Raw genomic sequence first — 18714 nt, forward strand, 5'->3', positions numbered from 1 at the left:
AAATATTAGAGATAATCTTCAAAACGCCATTCAGAAGTCACCCCCATTTCAGAGATGGTAAACTAATGCTTGGAGAGGTTAAGCCCTCCCCTGAGCTGGTTAGTAGTGGGGCTGGGGTTCCGACCCATGGCTGACTCCTGAACGTGTCTGCAGGCTATGTTGTGTAGCTTAAACGTCTGGTGTGCACCTAAGTACACAGCGCAAGGTGCTGGGGATACGGCTGTCACCAAAACACACCCAGCCCCCGCGCCCAAGCTGGAGGCTGTACTGGCCGGCCCTCCGGGCAGCCCGAGCTGCGGCCAGGAGCACCCGCTCGCTCAGGGATGCCCCCCGCCCGCGGACGACTCGGGCCAGCGGCCTGGGCGGTTCACGTGGCGGGGAGGAAGGGGAACCCACGGCAGGAGGGACACCCTGTTGTGGGTGGCCGGCGTCTCCGAGAGCGCCCGCTGCATCACTCACTGAAGCTGGCCATGTTTAAATCCACCTTTTAATATAAAAGTCCAGTCCTAGCGGGAGTAAACCCGGAGGGAGAGGCGGGTTCGGGTGCGAGGCAGGGTCCTGCCCGCCCAGGCTGCTCGGCCGCGAGCGCGGAGCCTGCGAGAGGCCGCCACGTAGCGGAGCCGGCCTTCCGGTCTCCAGCCCGGCCCACTCAGCGCGCCGCTTCCCACTAGCTCCCAAGCGACGCGAGGGCTCGGGGGCGGGCTCACCAAGCCCCGCCCCGTCTCCGTCCCCGCCCCCTTCCCCTCCCCCAGCCCCATCGGCCAGCCTGGCTGACCAGCCCGGGGGCTCCTCTCTCCCCCTCCCCGGGTCCCCCTCTCCTGTGGCCCTGTCCCTCTACAGCCACCTTTTCCCTGCACGCTCACACGCACACCTCTCACTCCACCAGCACACAGTCCCTCCAGGCTTTCTTCCTTACTAACCCCCAGAAGTTCAAGGGCATCAGCTCCAGCATCAGACTGGCTGGGTTCAAATCCCTCCTTGCTGGCTATGTGACTCTGGGCAAGCTACTTAATCCCTCTGGATCCCAGTTTCTCCATCTGTAAAATGGGGATGATAGTAACAAGTACTCACTCCCTACGGTTATTGGGAAGATTAACTAAAATAGCACAAATAAAAGGCCTGGCTTACAATCAGCGCTGCTCTCCCATAGGCATGAAAAGGACTAATTATTAGAATACAGAGCCTAATCTTCCCGAGGGGACTTAAGGTTGGCCAAAGGAGGGCCCTGTTTCCAGGGACAGGAATTAACGTTTTGCTTCAGAATAGCCAGAAGGCAGTAGGAGGTGGAGGAGCCTCTGTCTTCTAGACACCGAAGTCAGTTGAATTCCAAAGTCTATGTTTGTTTGTTTTAATTTTATTGAAGATAGTCAGTTTACACTGTTGTGTCAGTTTCCAGTGTACAGTGTAATATTTGTTTATTCGGCACTTACTGAGCATCATCTGTGTGCAGGGAAAACAGACTCCTGCAGGTCAAGGAGCTCTCAGAATCCAGAGGTACCAAGCAAGATATTGCTGAAAGCAATACAGAAAAGTATAGAAAATGCTACCGAAACAGAAGAACCAGCTCCAAGTCTATGGGGGCAACTAGAAACCTCTCTGGGGTGACCAGGAGCTGGGTCTCCATGGACCTAGACAGAAGCGCCCGCTTCCTGAGCTCTCGGCTGCGTGGTAGGTCCAGTTTGCTCTGCCAGGGAAGCAGGCAGAATTCCGCAGCCCCATTCAGCTGATGGAGAAGTGGAGGCCTGGAGAAGAAGTGACATCTTCCCCCAGAGCAGACTTTTAGTAAAAGGATGCTCTCTCTGATCCTAAATGACCAGCGCTTTCTGCTTCCACGCTTGGCAGGAGTTTGCAGGAAGACAAGAAGATGGGGGGAGGAGACGGGCTGGACAGATAAGCCAGGGCCTGGCGCGGGGTCTGGACTTTGTCCTGTGTGGACGCAGCGAGCCTGCACAGAAGTGTCCACACCTCCACGGTGCTCCACCCCTGCAAGGCCAGACTTCGTCCTTGTAATTCCCAGAACTGCCCCGAAACAGGGCTCCTCACCACTACACGTGGCCTAAGCACAGTGATTTAAAAGGAAGCTACCCTGGGAGTGCAGGAGCCTTTCCCCAAGGAGAATCATTTCCTAACCTGCCTGGCCCTTGTTGTGTCCACACAGGCAGCCGGCCCGAGGAGGATGTGGGGGCACTATCATTCACTGGGCACTGGATGAGTCAGGCCCTCTGCAGGGACCACGAATATCAGTCCCCTCCATCCTGAAAATCAGAACCCCAGCGCAAGCATCACTGACACCAAGCAGAACGGAAAGCTCTGTGTCAGAGCAGCCCGGAATGAGAGCAGGCCTGGACCCTGGCTCTGGCTGAGCCCTGCAGACATCTGAGGGGCTGTGGAGGATTTGGCCTCCCTCTCAGTGCTGCAGGCTGGGAGGCGGGGGCTCTCCTGGTTTACTCTGACCCCACGGGTAGCAGGGACAGGGCCTCCTTGGCAGGAGTGAGGTCAGACCAAGCAGGAGGCCCTGGCCAGCTTTGGCCCTTCGCAGGCAGGGTGGCCAGACTTACCAATAAAAATACAGGATGCCCAGTTACATTTGAATTTCAGATAAACCAGAAATAATGTTTAGTATAAAGTGTCCCATGGATTGGGGCGGCAGGAATTGGGATGAAGAGAAAGGGACAGATTGAAGAACGGATTTGGAGACAGGCTAGATGGGGATCGGCCATGAGCTGGATGTAGGAGACGAGGATGCTGGAGAAGTCAAGGATGCCCCACGGGCTCCAGGCTGCAGCAGCTGTGTGGTTGGTGGGGCCACTAAGTGAATGAAGGAGATGGAGGAGGATCAGATTAGCAAGGGAAACGAGGGGTTCCATTTCTGGTGTGTTAAATTTAGGGTGTTTATTTGAGCCCCGAATGAAGGTTGTACAGGTCTGGGGCTTAAGGAAAGGCCATACTGGGTATTTAAAGCCATGGTTCCAATGCAACCACCGGGGGAGTGAGAGTTCAGAGAGCAGAGACAATGGTCCAGAACTAGGCCTGAAGTCCCTCAATTTTTGCAGGTCACTCAGAGAAGGAGGGGCAGCCAAGGAAAGGAAGTCAGAACAGTCAGGGAGGCAGGAGGAAAATCCACAGGGGGCGGCAGGCAAGAGGGCAACAGAGGAGCAACTTTCCAGAAGGCAAGCGGCTGACCATGTTGGATGCTGCAGGGAGGTCTGGGGAAGTGGGGAGCAGAAACCAAGACCGGCTTGCAGCGGACTGAAGGGAGAATTAGAGGGGAGGATGCGGGGGCAGCAAACCGGCAAATGTACCACGTCCATCAGGAAATCCTGCAGTGCGCATGGGGCTGCTGGCGGAGGGATCCAGAGGGCGGTGGAGTCCCGGGAGGTTTCCATCCGTAAGCTTAGGGGCACATCCATGCCTGGAAGCGTGGAGACAAATCATGACCACCATCTAACTGGCAGTGGGACCCTGGACAAATCAAGTAAAGCGCATTGTAAACAAGGGTCTTTGAAAGTGTCTTAAGTGGCATAAAAGAGTGTGGGAGATGAACGCACGCCGCAGCAACGGATGGATCTCAGAACCGTGATGGAGCATGGAAAAAGCCAGCCTCAAAATAGTATATGAGGTCTGAGTACATTTAGAAGGTCTAGAACAGGCAAAACTAATCTACGATGAAATAAAGATCAGAACCGTGGCTGCCTCTGGGGACAGGGTTGGAGTGGATGGACTGCGAAGGGGCTTGAGGGAAACTTCTGGGTGACAGCAACGGTCTGAAACTTGACCGGGTTTTGATTCACACAGCTGTGTGCATTTGTCAAAACTCAGCATATGGTATACATTTAAGGTTTGAACATTTCATTGCATGTAAATTTTACCCTAGAAAAGTGAACTATAGTTTTTCAGTTCTACCTAATGACATGCATGCTAAAATGTTTAGAGGTGAAGTGTACCAAAGTTTGCAACTCTTCTTGAAAGGTATATATTAAAAAAAAAAAAGATGGATTGATGGGTAGGTAGGGAGTTGGACAGATATATGATGAAGTCAGTAGAGCAAAGTGTTACCTAGGTGGTAGGTATCTGAGTGTCTGTCAACTTTTTTTACAATTCAGTCAACTTTTCTGAATGTTCGAAATTTTTTATAATAAATTGTTGGGGGGAAACAAACAAACAAAAAAACGGACGTGCAAAGGCTTTGCATCCAGTCCCAAGATGTTTGTTGAGCTTATGCAGCACATCAGGGGCTGCAAGACAGGCATGGTGCTGCTAGCGATGCCCAGAGCTTTGGGTGAGGCACCGCATGAGTGAGTTCTCCTTCAAGCAGAGAACTGTCACTGTCCCTGCTCATGGGGGACACCAGAAGCCAGGAAAAGCACACACAGGTCCCCCAGGTACTGATTTAAAGAAACAAGTCGCTGGGGAGGGTGGACAGCTGGGTGACGTTGGCCCCTGGGGATTCAGATTGGGATATTTGCAGGTTTGGGAACAACTGCTTAAAACCTAGCGGTTGAAATATGCTTCTATCTAATTTGCCCACTGGTTGGGGTTTTGAATAATGTTCCAATCCCTCTGTCTATACAACAGGAGAATAGGAAACCAAGACCATCCCCGCCCTAAGCCAAGATGTATCCTTAGGGATGTTCATCATAGCATTGTTTTAAGAGTGGAAGTTTGGCATCAGCTGACATGTGCATTGTGGGGGTGAAGTGCTGGTTAAGTCATTTATGGTGATTTATCAATACAGTGAAATTCTATGCAGCTGTTAAAAATGAGTGAGGTAGATCTATATGTCTTGGACTTCCGACGGATCAAATCTTAATGTAAACTAAATATATACATATATATATATATATATATATATGTAGTCTTAGTTATATAAAAGTATGTAAGTATGGATGGATATGTATATAAATGGATGTGAATATAAACATATCTCTAGATATTATAGTCCTGCATGTTTGTGTCCCCTCCCCAATTCACATGTTGAAGCCATAACCACCAATGTGGTCACATTAGGAGGTGGGGCCTTGGGAGGTAGTTAGGTTTAGATGCAGTCATGAGGGTGGGGCCCCCAGCATGGGATTAGTGTCCTTACATTGAAAGAAAGAGACTAGAGCTCACTCTGCCAAGTGAGGACACAGTGAGAAGGCTGGATCTACAGCCAGGAAGTGGGTCCTCACCAGACACCAGATCTGCCAGCACTCTGATTGTGGACTCCCCAGCCTCGACAACCATGGGAAATAAATGTTTACTGTTTAAGCCACACAGGCTAAGCTATTTTTGTGATCGCAGTCTGAGCTAAGACAGTGCATAAAGGTACACACACACACAGCACTGTAAACATGTTCACCAAAATGCTAGCGTGCTCACTTCTCCATGGTGGAATTTGAATTATTTTATATCAACTTTCTTCTTCGTATTTTTTCTGTATTGTTCAAATTTTTTCACAATAAGCATGTAAAATTTTAAAGAAGCAATTCTTTTAAGAAATCATTCTTAGAGTAAACTAACGTTTTCAAAGTGTATGAGAGACTGTCCCTTAACCCGCAATGTTCACAGCTGCCTCCTCTAGTCCCAACCTGAGTCAGGGAGCGGATGGGATTCAGATATGGCAGGTGAGCTGACGGCCCTCGCCCAGCAATGACTCAATGCGTTCCCATCCCCTCCTGGGCCTTGAGACAGGAACAACTACATTATTTATGGGGCCCAGCACAAAGTCAAAATATAGGTTCAAAAATCATTTAGAATTTCAAGATGGTGACGGGAGAGCATTAAGCCAAGTCGGGGGCCCTCCTGAGCGCAGGGTCTGTGTGCTGGCACACGTCGTACTGCCATGAGGCCAGCCCTGCCTGGTGAGACCGTCAGAGCATTTGCTGCCAGAGAAGTCTCCAGAGGGGAAGCCAGGAAAAATAGTCAAGGAGGAGCCCAAGGGTCATGACCTTGGGCGGCTGAGTGGGGCGACTCCCACAGACCATCAGCTCACCAGGAGCCTCCCAGAGCCAGTGTGGTGTACATCCCCGGTGTGCACTTGTTAGTCTGATCTCTGGAGGGGGTGAGGCCCACAGCAGGCCCCTGGGCCTGCGTGCTGCGCTGCTTTAATTGGCAAGGGGGCAAGTCAGGAGGGCTTCCCCCTCCGGGAGGGCGTGGGCCCCTTGGAGGTGGCGGCTACCCACCGCGTGGCATCCTTGGCTCCCCTAGGGAACCGTCTCCTGGGGGCACCCCATCCGCCCGCCGGGTCTCCACGGAGCCCTTGGACCACTGCAACCAGCTGCCCACGGAAAACCTCCACAAAGAGCCTGGGTCGGGCCAGCGGCGGGGGCGCTGGGCGAGAGGGCGGCCCACCCTCCCTGCGCCCTGGCACAAAGGCCGGTCTGTGCGGGGAGGGCCCGCCGCCTTCCTTCCCCCGCCTTCCTTCCCCCGCCTTCCTTCCCCCTCCAGGCATGGGGCCGCAGGGGACCGGGGACAGGCTCCGCCGAGCGACCGGGGCGCGGCCAGGGCTCCCGCACGATCCTCCCGCCTCGCCCGAGCCCCTCACCTCTCGGGCCCCATCGAGCGGTCTCTGCCACCAGCTGCCCCACACCCTCCGACCCACCTGAAGGAGAACCCAGTGATGGGAACGAAGACCTGCAGCGACCCCGCTGTCTGCCGACAAAAGCCGACCTGTCCGCGGACACCCGAGGTCCTCAGGGCCACCCTCGTCCGCCCGGTCCGCCCGGCCCAGCCCCGCTCCAGTCCCGTTTGCCTTCAAGCTCTAGGAAGCCTGTGCTTCTGCTAAATTAGAGATGCCTTCAGGGTCCTGCCAAGCCCCTCTCAATCCTTCAAAACTGTCTCCTGCGCAGACCCCTGGATTCCCTCCACTGCAAGGACCGCTCCCCCTAAACCTGCATTGTCTGCCTGCTGCGAGCCAGGCCCAGCCCCGTCCTCTGCAGCACCTCCAGGCCCCGCGTGGCGCTCAGTGGGTGCTGCATCCCGTCTGCGCTGGTGCACACAGCAGGTACTGCGGATGGGGCGGGGTGTGGGGTCCCAACCGCAAAGGAGCTTCTCCTTCTCCTTCTCCTTCGTGGACCGGGAACAGCTGTGGATGCCGCACCCCGCGCTCCCCCCAGCTCACCTGTGCTTCGTGGATAGCGAGGGGCCGGCTGCCACCTCCAGCATCGCAGGCTTTTGCTCCTCCAGCTGAAGGTGCTCAGACACAGGGGTAGGGGACCTAAGGCCTCCAGGAGCCACCTCCACCCATGAGGGTCAGGAGCTGGTGGGCAAATCCCACAGCTTCCCCTTCCTGGTGGGATAATTCTGGGATGCATCCCGCCCGGTTCCTCAGATGCTTCCATAGAATGGAGTCCCAGGTGCCCACGCTGGGAACCGCCTGCTAATGCATCACCGTCACCTGCCCTCCTGTCTCCTCTCCCATCCCTCTCTGTGCTCCGGAACTGCCTGGCGAGTAACTGCCTGCACCTGGGCCTTGCTCGGGGCCTGCTCTGGTGTAGAACAGCTTTCCAGGCCCAGGGCTCACCTGCTGCTTCCTTCACACACAACAAACATATGATGTGTCCTGTGTCTGTTAGGCATCAGGTGATGGTGACCTGGGGCGAGGAGAAATGTTCTAATGACCCCTGCCCCCTCTCAGCCCCGCGCCCCACGTTGTTCTCAGCGCGTGGGGAGGGGAGGAGACAGAAACCAGGACCCAGGAGAGGAGCAGGTGGGAGAAGCGGGGCGGGGAGACGGGCCATGTGCTGGGCACCTGGGTACTGCAACCAGGGGAGAGAACTGGCAGGGTTCCTCCTTTGAGTAAGTCCAGGGTCTGGGTACCCTCACCGGCTTCTCCAGAAAACCCCTCCATGCCTGGCACAGGATCTGCCCTGCCCCGCATGCTGGAAAGCTGAGCCCCAGGAAGTATGTTTCCTGGGTGTCCAGTCCTCCTCCTCCTGTTGAATCTAGCCTTCAGGAGACGCTGGAAGGAGACTGGGAGGGAGCGCAGGTGTTGCCCCAGCCCCTCCACCCCTCCCTCTCTCCTCGTTTCTCACGGGTGCTCCTGGCCTTGGCTGCCCTGCACACCAGAGACTAGAAACACTCTCCCTGGGCCCTTCAGACAGAGGGTATGGTAGCTCCCCATGGCTGCTAGTGGGTCCATCAACACCCCTTGTGGCTCCCTCCACTCTGCCCACCGGGCTGCAAGGAGCCTCTCCATTAACAAAAAGGGTTTCATGATCCGCGCTGAGTTGCTGCTGGTCTGTTGCTGCCCTGACGGAGCTGGGGGCCATGGACGGCACCTGGCCCCAGCGAAGTGGCAAATGCTCAGTATACAATTCAGATGACCTGGGTTGGATTCTCAACGCCACTGTTTACTTCCGAGCGAAAAGGTCTCTCTCACCCTTTGTTTCCACATCTGGAAGATGGGTATGATCATAGCAATGCTACCCATCCCGGTATTCCCAAGGTGGCAAATAGCAGACCCCTCTTCAGACCTGCTCTGAGAAGAAGAGGAAATTCTCCAAGCGCACGGGGGTCCTGACACAGCGGAGGAACCTGACCCAGGTTCTCAACCCCGGATCCTTTTGTCTCCCCGTCTGCTTCTTTCCTTCCCGCCTCCTCTCTGCTACACCTCACACGTGTCCAGCCGTGGTTCCCCTCCAGCTCACAAGTCTTTATACTCTAAATACACACAGACGTTATTCCACAAAAACGGGCTGATGGACATACTGGGCTGCAGCCTGCTTGTATTCGCTTTTCACCAGGAGCCTCTCCCAAGTCACTGAGCATTCTTCTGCGCTGCAGCGGCCCAGCCCCACGGACTCTGCATGGGCTACTAATATTTATTTCTTTGACTTGTCCCTTTGCCTAGGATGTTTTTGTAGTAAATGTCTCTGGCATTTGGAGCACGCATCCCTTCCCAGAGCCCTCTCCCAGGATCCCTTCTGAGCAGGGACCGACTTCCTCTCCATCTTGATTTCTCTGGCTTCCACCTGGAGCTCATCACAGACAGTGCAGTGGCAGATGTGCACCTCTCTCTTGCTCTGACTTACTCGGAGCTTTCCAGAGATGCCCCCTTTGGGGATGAAACCATCTCCAGGTTGGTCCGTATTCCCCAGCAGCCAAGACTTTTAAAACACGGTTGACTTTTGCACTGAAGCAAAGCACGAGGCTACTCTCGTCTCCTTCTGCAAAGGCCAGCTCTGCTTTTTAAGCTCAAACAATAGCAATTCCATTGAACACTCACAACCACGTCTCTCCTGCAGCCTTCAAAAGAGGAAGAGGACTCCATGGAGCTTTTTAATATATTGTCCAAAATAAAGTTTTGAATATCAGGTCAGGCACATTCACTGGGGACACAGAGGGCTCACTCAAACCGGGCGATGTGAGGGCAGTTTGCTGAAGAGACTATTTGCAAAGGAGCAGTAGGATTTGGGAAACCAGTGCAGGGTGATAGAGAATCCTGGGACCAGCAACATCAGGGGGCCGTCCCCTGGGACCAGCAACATCAGGTGAGAAAGCAATGACCAGAATCCAGAGACAATGACAATGTCTCTGGTGGAGAGGGCCATGGACAGGAGCTGGGGCCTTCAGGAAAAGGATGCACCCAACCTGTAGGGACCCAGCAAGGAAGGAGTTGGGGAAATAAATACCCAGACTTTACTTTCCTCCTGCCTTCCAGATACCATTCCATCAGATGGTCCCAGCTGGAAACCAGATGCCATGGCCTCAGTGTCCAGCATCCTAGGATGCAGGTCAGAGCAGAGAGGGACCAGGGGGTTGGGGGGGGAGCAAGGAGGAGGGGCAATGGAAGGTACACTTTCACAGAGGCTTTGCAAATGTGCAATCCAATGAGAAATGATGAATTTAGTGACTATAAACTAGGGAGTAATTATTTGCACAACTAAATGATTTTTTTTTTGGCTTTGCAGACATTTTCAACTAGTTATTTTTTAAATAACAAACTTGCTCCTGCAATTAAAATATGATTCCATTTACAGAAAATTCAACTTACTCAGAGCTGTTGAGGACCCCAGACAGGTTGGTAAAAGGAGGGTGCACACTTGGGGTGGCTTTGGGTTGTGCACATTTCCTGAAAATGTCCCCGCTAGTGACCCCCCTGAGCACATCCACATGGGGAAAGGGCAGATAGCTTCCCAGAAGGAAATTAGAGGGCCGAGGAAAGAGGGAGCAGACACCAGAATGCGATGAAGGCAGCCCGCCGTTGCACGGAGGTGCAAATTAACTTGCAAAGGTCATTTCACATGGAAGTGGCTGAGTCCTGATCAAAATTATCAGACTGTCCTCCTCAACAGCCCTCGTGAATTTTCCAGGTGGCCGTCCACCTGGGACTATGATCTTTGAGCATCTGATGAGCACGGTCTTCCCGAATGATGTTGTTCCTTCGTGCTCCCGCCAGGAATGCCCAGGCCTACCGCGTGCGCCCCCGTCTTGGGCGAGCTGGCTGCCAGTGAGCATTTCCCAAGGAAAGCCCTTAGAATGGGACTCTTCTGTGCTCTTAGGGTCCCGGGTATGAGACAGGATTGCAAGTTGTGCTTCACTGGTAACAATTTAGCATGTGACACTGGTAACAATTTAACATGTGACACCAACAAGGATAGAGCCCCGCATCCAGCTGGGTGCGCCGCTCCACTCAAGGTCCAAGCCGCGCACAGAGCCCCGGCCGGGCCAGCGGACCTGCGGCTGAGTCCACTGTCCCCGCGCCTGCTCCCGGGACAGCCTGTTAGCAGGTGCTCTGCCCGACACCTGATCTCGAACAGAAGTCACAGAAAAGACAGAAGCTCCGCGCCTGCACAGCTGTCCCCAGCAGCCATGCTCAGCCCTGTCCTTCAGTTCCTAACCTCGTGCTAACAGGTAACCGTGCTTTACAAACTTGGAAGATGGATGCAGAAAGCGCCATGCTGAACTGAGTGAGGACAAACCACAGGAATGTCAGAAGACCGTGTGTGTATAGAGAGTTCTTTTGAACAACTGACCTTTTCAGACAAATCCCAGCCACGTTTCTCCCTTGGCACCGCCTCTGAGATGGCAGAGTGGGGCCGGGCACAGTGGCCTGTCACTGACCACTTAGCAACACCTCCTGTGCCCTCTTGAAACGCCTATTGTTTCCCAACGTGGTGGCCATGGACTGGCCGGCCTGCGATGTCATATGCCCTCAACGGAGGCCTTTGTCTCCTGCCAGTGTCCCCACGGCTCTTGTCTTCAAAATATGCCACCCTCACCCGAAGCCCTGCTCAGTGGACGGTGTAACAGCATCCTGGCAGGGCTCACAGGGGGCCTTCACCCCTCCCAGCACGTGCAGAAGTGCCCCTGGCAGGACCCGGGAACGGAGATGTCCCTCCGGGAGCCGGGGCCGGAATGTGGCCAACCTGAGTCAATTTCATCACACCCTCCACCCTCAGCCTTTCCTGAGTATTTTCCAGCTACATCACATCCAGTCTGCTGTTCCTATGGTAAGCAGGCTTGAGGGTGGACCCCACCTCCTGGCAATGGGCCCTCCTGTGGTCCCCACCCACATTTCATACGGCTGACTTGATCAGCTGTGGAAATGGCAGAATGTGACAAGGTCAGAACAGACGTCGTGGTTTCACCTTACTCTATCTGGGATCCTTCCTCTGGGGAGAGCCAGCCACTACGTCCTGACGACACTCAAGCAGCCCTGTGGAGAGATCGGTGGGGTGAAGACTAGAGGCCTCCTGCCAATGGCCAGCATGAACTCTTCATCCATGTGAGTGAGTCGCCTTGGAAGCTGACCTTCCAGCCCCAGTAAGCCTTCAGATGAGCGCACACCCCACTGCAACTTGATGGTAACGTGTGGGAGACACTGATCCAGGACCACTCCGCTAAACCACTCCTGGATTCCAGACCCACAGAAACTGTCAGACAGTACATGACTGTTGTTGCTTTAGGCCACCACGTTGTTTCACATGATGTAGCATTAGGCAGCCTAATATTCTGGGTGATAAAGTCTGAAGAGGTCAGCCTCCAGGGGCAAGGAACAGAGTGACAAAGGGCAGAGAATGGACATGGTCACTAATCCAGCACACGTGGTTTCCTGATCCCTTACTGTCCTGCCCCTCATTGTATAAAAGGAAGAAGGTGTTAAAAATGTAACAGAGTTATCCAATATGCTCCAACGAGCAGTGAGGACCTAGGGAGCCCCCCTTTCATGAGCTGGACACTACCCTCCCACAAAGTGCCCCAAATTATGTTTTTCTTATAAAAAAAACTATACAGCACTCTTGACTACAAGAGCCCTGAGCTCCTTTTTGCACAGACTACTGCCCAGCCAGGGCCCCTCAGCCAGTTCTGCACTTGGGCAGTGGATTTCTCTTCAAAAATCTAACCTTCTCTCTCACCAGTTTCACCTTAGCTTGGTGTTGAAGTGCCAGGATATCGAGATAGCTCAGCTCAGCTCGGCGATCACCTTGACTCTCTCCTCCAGCATCATGTCTCCGGTACATCTGACGCTGTCGTTTCTCACCGTCTGCGTCCGGAAAGCTGACTGAAGTATCGACCTGGGCAGAGCTAGCTCAGAGCCCTTGGGCCCTCCTCTGCAGACGCCACCAGCACGCGGGGCCAGAGGTCCCCTGACGATGTAACACTTGGCAGAGAGCAGTGCAACCTGCCATAAATCCCTGGGAGTGCTCTCACTATCAACCAGTTTGCCAGCCCGTGATTCAAATGCTGGCTGAGCCCAAGCTCATTCACTCCATTCACCAACGTTGTCTGCAAAGAAAGTTAGCCCTCACTTGTGTATTAGTTTCCTGCAGCCGCCGTACCAGATTACAAATCCGGTGGCGTAAAACGGTAGAAGTGAATCCTCTCACGGTTCTGGAGGCCAGAAGTCTGCATCACGGGGCAGAAATCAGGGTGCAGGCAGGGCTGTGCTCCTTCTGGGGGAGAACCGGCTCCTGTACCTTCTAGCTCAGGTGGCTGCTGGCAGTCCGTGGCTTGTGGCTGATCCACTCCAATTTTCAAGTCCAGCATCTTCAAATCTTTCTCTGCTCTGTCTTCACTTCACTTTGTCCTCTCCATGTGCCAGGTCTCCCTCTGCCTGTCTCTTATAAGGATGCACGTGATGGCATCGAGGGTCCACCCGGATAATCCAGAATAATCCACCTCAAGATCCTTAGTCACATCTGCAAAGACCCTTTTTGCTTATAACATTAACAGGTTCCAGGGATTAGGACCTGATACCTCTTGGGGGCCGTTATTCAGCTCACCCCCACCCGGCTTTCTCACCTCATGATCATCGCACTCTTTTCTGATATCCACAAATAAGCCATGTCACGCTCTGTTCTATAATTTTCCAAAAGTCAGCATCAAGGTTACCATCTCTACTTTTATTCATCCACTCGGGAACTCTGCTTCCCCAGGCCATGTCAGTCTGGACGTAAAAATGGCGTGATAAGATACAAGAACAGTGCTTCTCCAGCCCCCTAGAAACATCGCGAATCCCTAAAATGTGTCTCTTAAGTGGGGGCAGCCTAGAGGTTGAGATCAAAATTTCTCAGCTTGGACGGCCTGGGTTTGAAATCTGGTGCCATCACTGTCGCCAACTGCACTTTCCAAAGATGGCCACAAAAATCCCTCCCATCCCACGTGCCCTTCTGCAGTGTGGACTTGGCCCCCACATCCATCAAGACTTGGAGCCCAGCGGGGAGAGCATAGCTCAGTGGTAGAGCGCGTGCTTAGCCTGCAGAAAGTCCCGGGTGCAACCCCCAGCACCTCCATTAATAAATAAATAAATAACTTAATTAGCTCTCTTCCCCAAAAAATAAAAATAAAAATAAATTATTAATTTAAAAAAAGGTGGAGTCCATTTCTCCACCCTCTTCAGTCTGGACCAGCCTGTCGTGCTTCCTCCCACAGAATGTGGAGGAAGCGATGCTGTGCCGTTTCCAGGCAAAGCCCTCAACTGGGCTGGCAGCTTCCTGTTCCCGCCTCTGGGAGTGTTTGCTCCTGGGGCGCTCCTCTCTGAGGCCAGGCGCCATGCTGCGAGCAGCCCCGCACACAGAGAGCCCAGCTGAGCCGCCAGCCATCGACCGCCAACATGAGGAGCCACCACGGACGTCCAGCCCGGTCGAGACTTCAGATGCCTCCAGCCCCACCAACATCTGACTGCAGCCACGGGAGACCCCAGGCGAAAACCGCCTGGCGAGCCCAGTCCACGCACAGAACAGGAGTGGTAATAAAATTGTTGCCCAAGCCATCAAGTCTCGGGGCGGCTTCTCACGCCGCCGCAATGGCTATTCAGATGATCCACACACGTGTTAACTGCGTGGTCTGCAGCAAGTGACAGGCTTCAGCTGAGGGTCTGGCCAGAACCAGAGCCTGCAGCAGACACCTGGTCCCTGTAGTTTAGCTGGATTCCAGGAGACACAGGTAGGAGGAGGGGAGGGGAGAAAGGGAAGGGGAGGCAGCCATGGAAGGAGAGCAGTTATGAGCAGGTCAGCGCTGTGATCAGTCCCTCTGGGGACCCACAATTGTCTCATCAATAAAACAGCGCAGCCACTGTGAAAAACAGTATAAAGCTTTCTCAGAGAAGTTACAAATCAAATGACCATATGACGCAGCAACTCCACTTCTCCATGTACACCTAAAATGACTGAACACAGGATCTCACGGAGGTATGTGCACGCCCATGTTCATAGCGGCGTTATTCACAGTAGCCCAGAGGTGGAAGCAACCCGCGGTCCATCAGTGGACAAATGGATAAAGAAGATGAGGTATACACCTCCAAAGGAATATTTTCCAGCCTAAAAAATGAGGAAATTCCATCACATGCTGCAGTATGGATGCACCTTGAGAACTTTATGCGGAATGAAATAAGCCAGTCACAGAAGGACAAATGCTGCAGCTCCTACTCGTATGCAGTATTTAAAGTAGTCAAATTCATAGGAACAGAGAGTAGAATGGTGGTTGCCAGGGCCGGGGGGAGGGGGAACGGGGAGCCGTTCCGTGGGTGCAGGGTTTCAGTTTTGCAAGATGAAAAGTTCTAGAGATCTGCTGCACAACACAGTGCGTACAGGTGACACCGTAAACATCAAAATGGTTAAGGTGGTAAGTCTTACGTAATGTGTTTTTTTAACCACAGTAAAAAAGAATTGTCTCATCAAGGAGCAACCAAGTTGGGGTATTCCCCACCAAGTCCCTGGTTAAGGGTCACCCTTGGGGCATTAAGTCCCCACACCCCGAGAGCCAGTGAACTCCCCTGCAGAGTTACAGGAAGCCGTCCCCACACATGGGACTCTCAGGAGTGAGCTCTGGGTGACTGAGGGCACGGGTTGGGGCACTGATGGGAATCTGCCCCATCACCTACCTTGCGGTCTCTGTTTCCTCATCTGTGAAGTGGGAATGAGAAATACCCACCTGGACAGTCGGTTATGAAGGCTATTTTGGGGAACATAAGCTCCCTGCCTGTCCCACCCTGTGGGCCTCCTCAGTCTGAATTTAAGTGCACATAGCTTTGTCTCAACTTGGGACTCCCCCATCACTACCTACCCTGCCTCCCCCTACCCCCTTTTATTTTTATACATCATGGTGGGACGATATAGCTCAGTGGTGGAGTGCATGCTTAGCATGCCTGAGGTCCTGGGTTCAATCCCCAGTACCTCCATTAAAAGAAAAATTTTTAAATAAGCCTAATTACCCACCCCCCCCAAATTTTAAAAAAAATAGTAATAGAATAATAAAAATAATAAATAAACCTAATTACCTCCTGCTCAAAAAAATCTTGGAAAAAAAGTTTGGCTATTTTTACACATCAGTGAAATACTCGCCCAGCCCCAAACATTTGGAATCAGTCTCTTGATTTTTACAGAGACTGAGGCAGTGGCTCCGGGTCCCAAATGTACACTCTGTCCCCTCCCTGGACTTGATTCCCTCCCTCCCAGCTCCCAGATGTCGTCACCGCTGGGGGACGTGGACACGCAGGCCACGTCTCTTGCCACCCTCCACCAGCATGACATCACCCTCTCCAGCGGAGAAGACTTAGGTCTCCTTTATCTGGCTTCATGCTCCACGCACGACTTGAAAAGCCCTTTTCTGGGACCAGGAGGAAATGTGCCAAAACATTAGCATGGGAACAGCTGGTTGCGGGGCTCAGGGAGTAGCTGTTTTCTTCTTTACGTTTTCTGGATTGTCCACGATAGGCAAAAATTCTATTTTTTATGACAGAAAAACAAGTTCGTGTTTTTTTAAGCAAGCAATTTAAAAGGCCACGTGGTTGCCGTCAGCATTTTTCATCGCCTCAGCTCATTCTGGGCGTCAGCTTTTCAAACACTATTCTGTTTCCTCCCCGTCTGGTTTGAGTCCTCTGCCTTTGCACCTTCGCTCCTGTCCTTTGAAAATTTGAGCTCATTGCACTTGCTTGTGCAAACCACACCAGCCTCCCTAGATGCGTCTTGATTTCCCTTCTCCCTGGGAATATTTAGAATCCAAATTTGTGTTACAGCCTCCCAGACCGAGACACAGGCCTTGTGTTCTCCTGATATAATGCAGTGAGATGAGCACAACCGCCCTTCCCCAATATTCTCACCAAAACGCCACGGCCTGAGTAATCGTGAGGAAACATCAGACAGACCCAGTGGAGGGACATTCTATGAGATAACTGGCTCTTACTCCTCAAAAACGTTAATGTCATGAAAGTCAAAGAAAGCCTGCTCCAGACTGGAGGAGGGACAGGACGACCAAATGCGACTTGTGACCCTGGAGATCATTTTGTTAAAAAGGAGGCTACTGGGACAGATGGTGGCATCTGAATCTGAGTAAGGCCTAAGATGAGGTCACAGGATGGACGGAAGGTTCCTGGCTGGGGAGGCCACATTGCGGTTTCTATAAGAAAATGTCCTTTATATCTTTAGGAATTATACAACTGAAGCATCGAAAGATAAAGAGTATCCGAATTGTGACTTATTCTTGTATGATTCAGGGGAAAAAAAATACACACACACAGAGAATGTGGATAAAGAGTAAAAACAAGTTCTCTGTTCTCTTCTTATGATTTTCTATACGCCTGAAATTATGTTAAAATTGAAAGTTAAAAGGAAACAAAGTCCTGCAGACCTCAGGCACCACAGGCACGTCGGCCCTCGGGGCGGTCCCCTCCCTCCCGTCTGGGGCTCATCCCTCTCTCACCCACAATTCCCCACCGACCCTGCAGAACTTCCACTGGGGACCACCTCAGGATCCCTTTCTGTAAGAAAGACAATGAGGACCCCCGCGCCCCCCACTGGCTGGAGAGCAGGAACCCCTCCGCTGCGGGTCCTGGGTTCTCCTCCGTCACAACGGTGGTTCCCAGCCTCGGGAGCCCTTAAAACTCCCCGTTGAGGAAACACCCTAGATTAGACTCTGGTGGGGGGACCCAAGCACCTGGGCTTTGAAAGCGCTCCAGGTAATTCTATTAAGTAGCCAAGACTTTAAAAAATTGACCCTGCATCCCACCCAGGAAGACCTCACAGTTAACACGCCCGGGCTGCATTCCAGAACAGTCAGCCCAGAATCCCTAGGGTTAGGGCCTGAGCAACTGGCTTTTTTAAACTCCCCAGGAAATTATACCTCCATCATGCTGATTTCTAAATACAAAAATCGAAAATAATCAAAAACAAAGCAAAAAAATTATTAACACTTCAAACCCACGAAGTGTACTTTTACCTTGTTCTCATTTGACCAATAGAAACCAAGATGTTCAGCTGTGAAGCATCAGGTGTTAGAAGGGAGGCACCTACTGGCAACACATGGGATTACAACCTAGCGCAATCAGACCCTGGAAACGGGCCAGAGGCGGGGGTCCGACAGCGGTCGCTGGAGTACCAGGGAGTCTGCAAGTGTGGGAGAAATCCCATATCGGGAGAGGATCGGGGATGAGCATCCAGGAGGAGACACTGAGTCAGAGAACCCCTCCATCACCAGGCTGAAATCTCCAGCATCACATGCCTCACGCCTAGCACAACGCCTGTCACTAAGGATACTTAGTCAGTTACTTAATGACTGACTGATTGATTCTGAGGATTCCAGAACTGCACCACTGAGCATTTCATCCTCTTACCACTTTTTTTCCAATTGGACACATCCCTTACATTATGAAGTCAATGGAGAAGCAGTATTTACTGTTTCAGACACTTAGCTGACACAAAAGTGTTCAATAATCAAGGGAGGTTATGAAATTGTCAAGACACCAACATTTTTGAGTCTCTGCTAAAACAGGAAAAGACATTAAAAGCACATTAAAGCTACGAGTGCGGTGGCCGCCCACTCACCAGAACGATTAAACCAAACCTCTGGAAATGTCAAGGGAGGGAGAGACGGGAACAGTCAGAATTGGACACAGTGTCGGTGGGAGTGTGGACTGGTGCAAGCACGTCAGTGAATACTATTCAGGTACAAAAAATATAATGAGGATGCTGTCTGTGTACAGACATTGAAAGGTTTTCAAGATATATTTTCAAGTGGGAAAAAAAGATGCGTAACAGTTCTTCAGTGTAAAATCACTTGTTTTAAGTAAATAAATACATGCATACATAAATGGTGTATGTATGAGTAGGGTACAGAAGAATTTATTTGTTTTTATAGACCTCCCAAGTCTTTGCAAGTGTCAGGGAGGAAAAACTCTCCTCCACCCTCTTATGTTTGTGATTGGGGCCTGCAGATTAAGCTGACAAGAGACAGAGTAGCAAGAGAAAAGACAGTTTATTCATTCACACACGTGGAAGTGCTCAATGATGCTTA

This window comes from Camelus dromedarius, chromosome 18 (assembly GCF_036321535.1).
Source record: "Camelus dromedarius isolate mCamDro1 chromosome 18, mCamDro1.pat, whole genome shotgun sequence".
In the NCBI taxonomy this organism is placed as follows: domain Eukaryota; kingdom Metazoa; phylum Chordata; class Mammalia; order Artiodactyla; family Camelidae; genus Camelus; species Camelus dromedarius.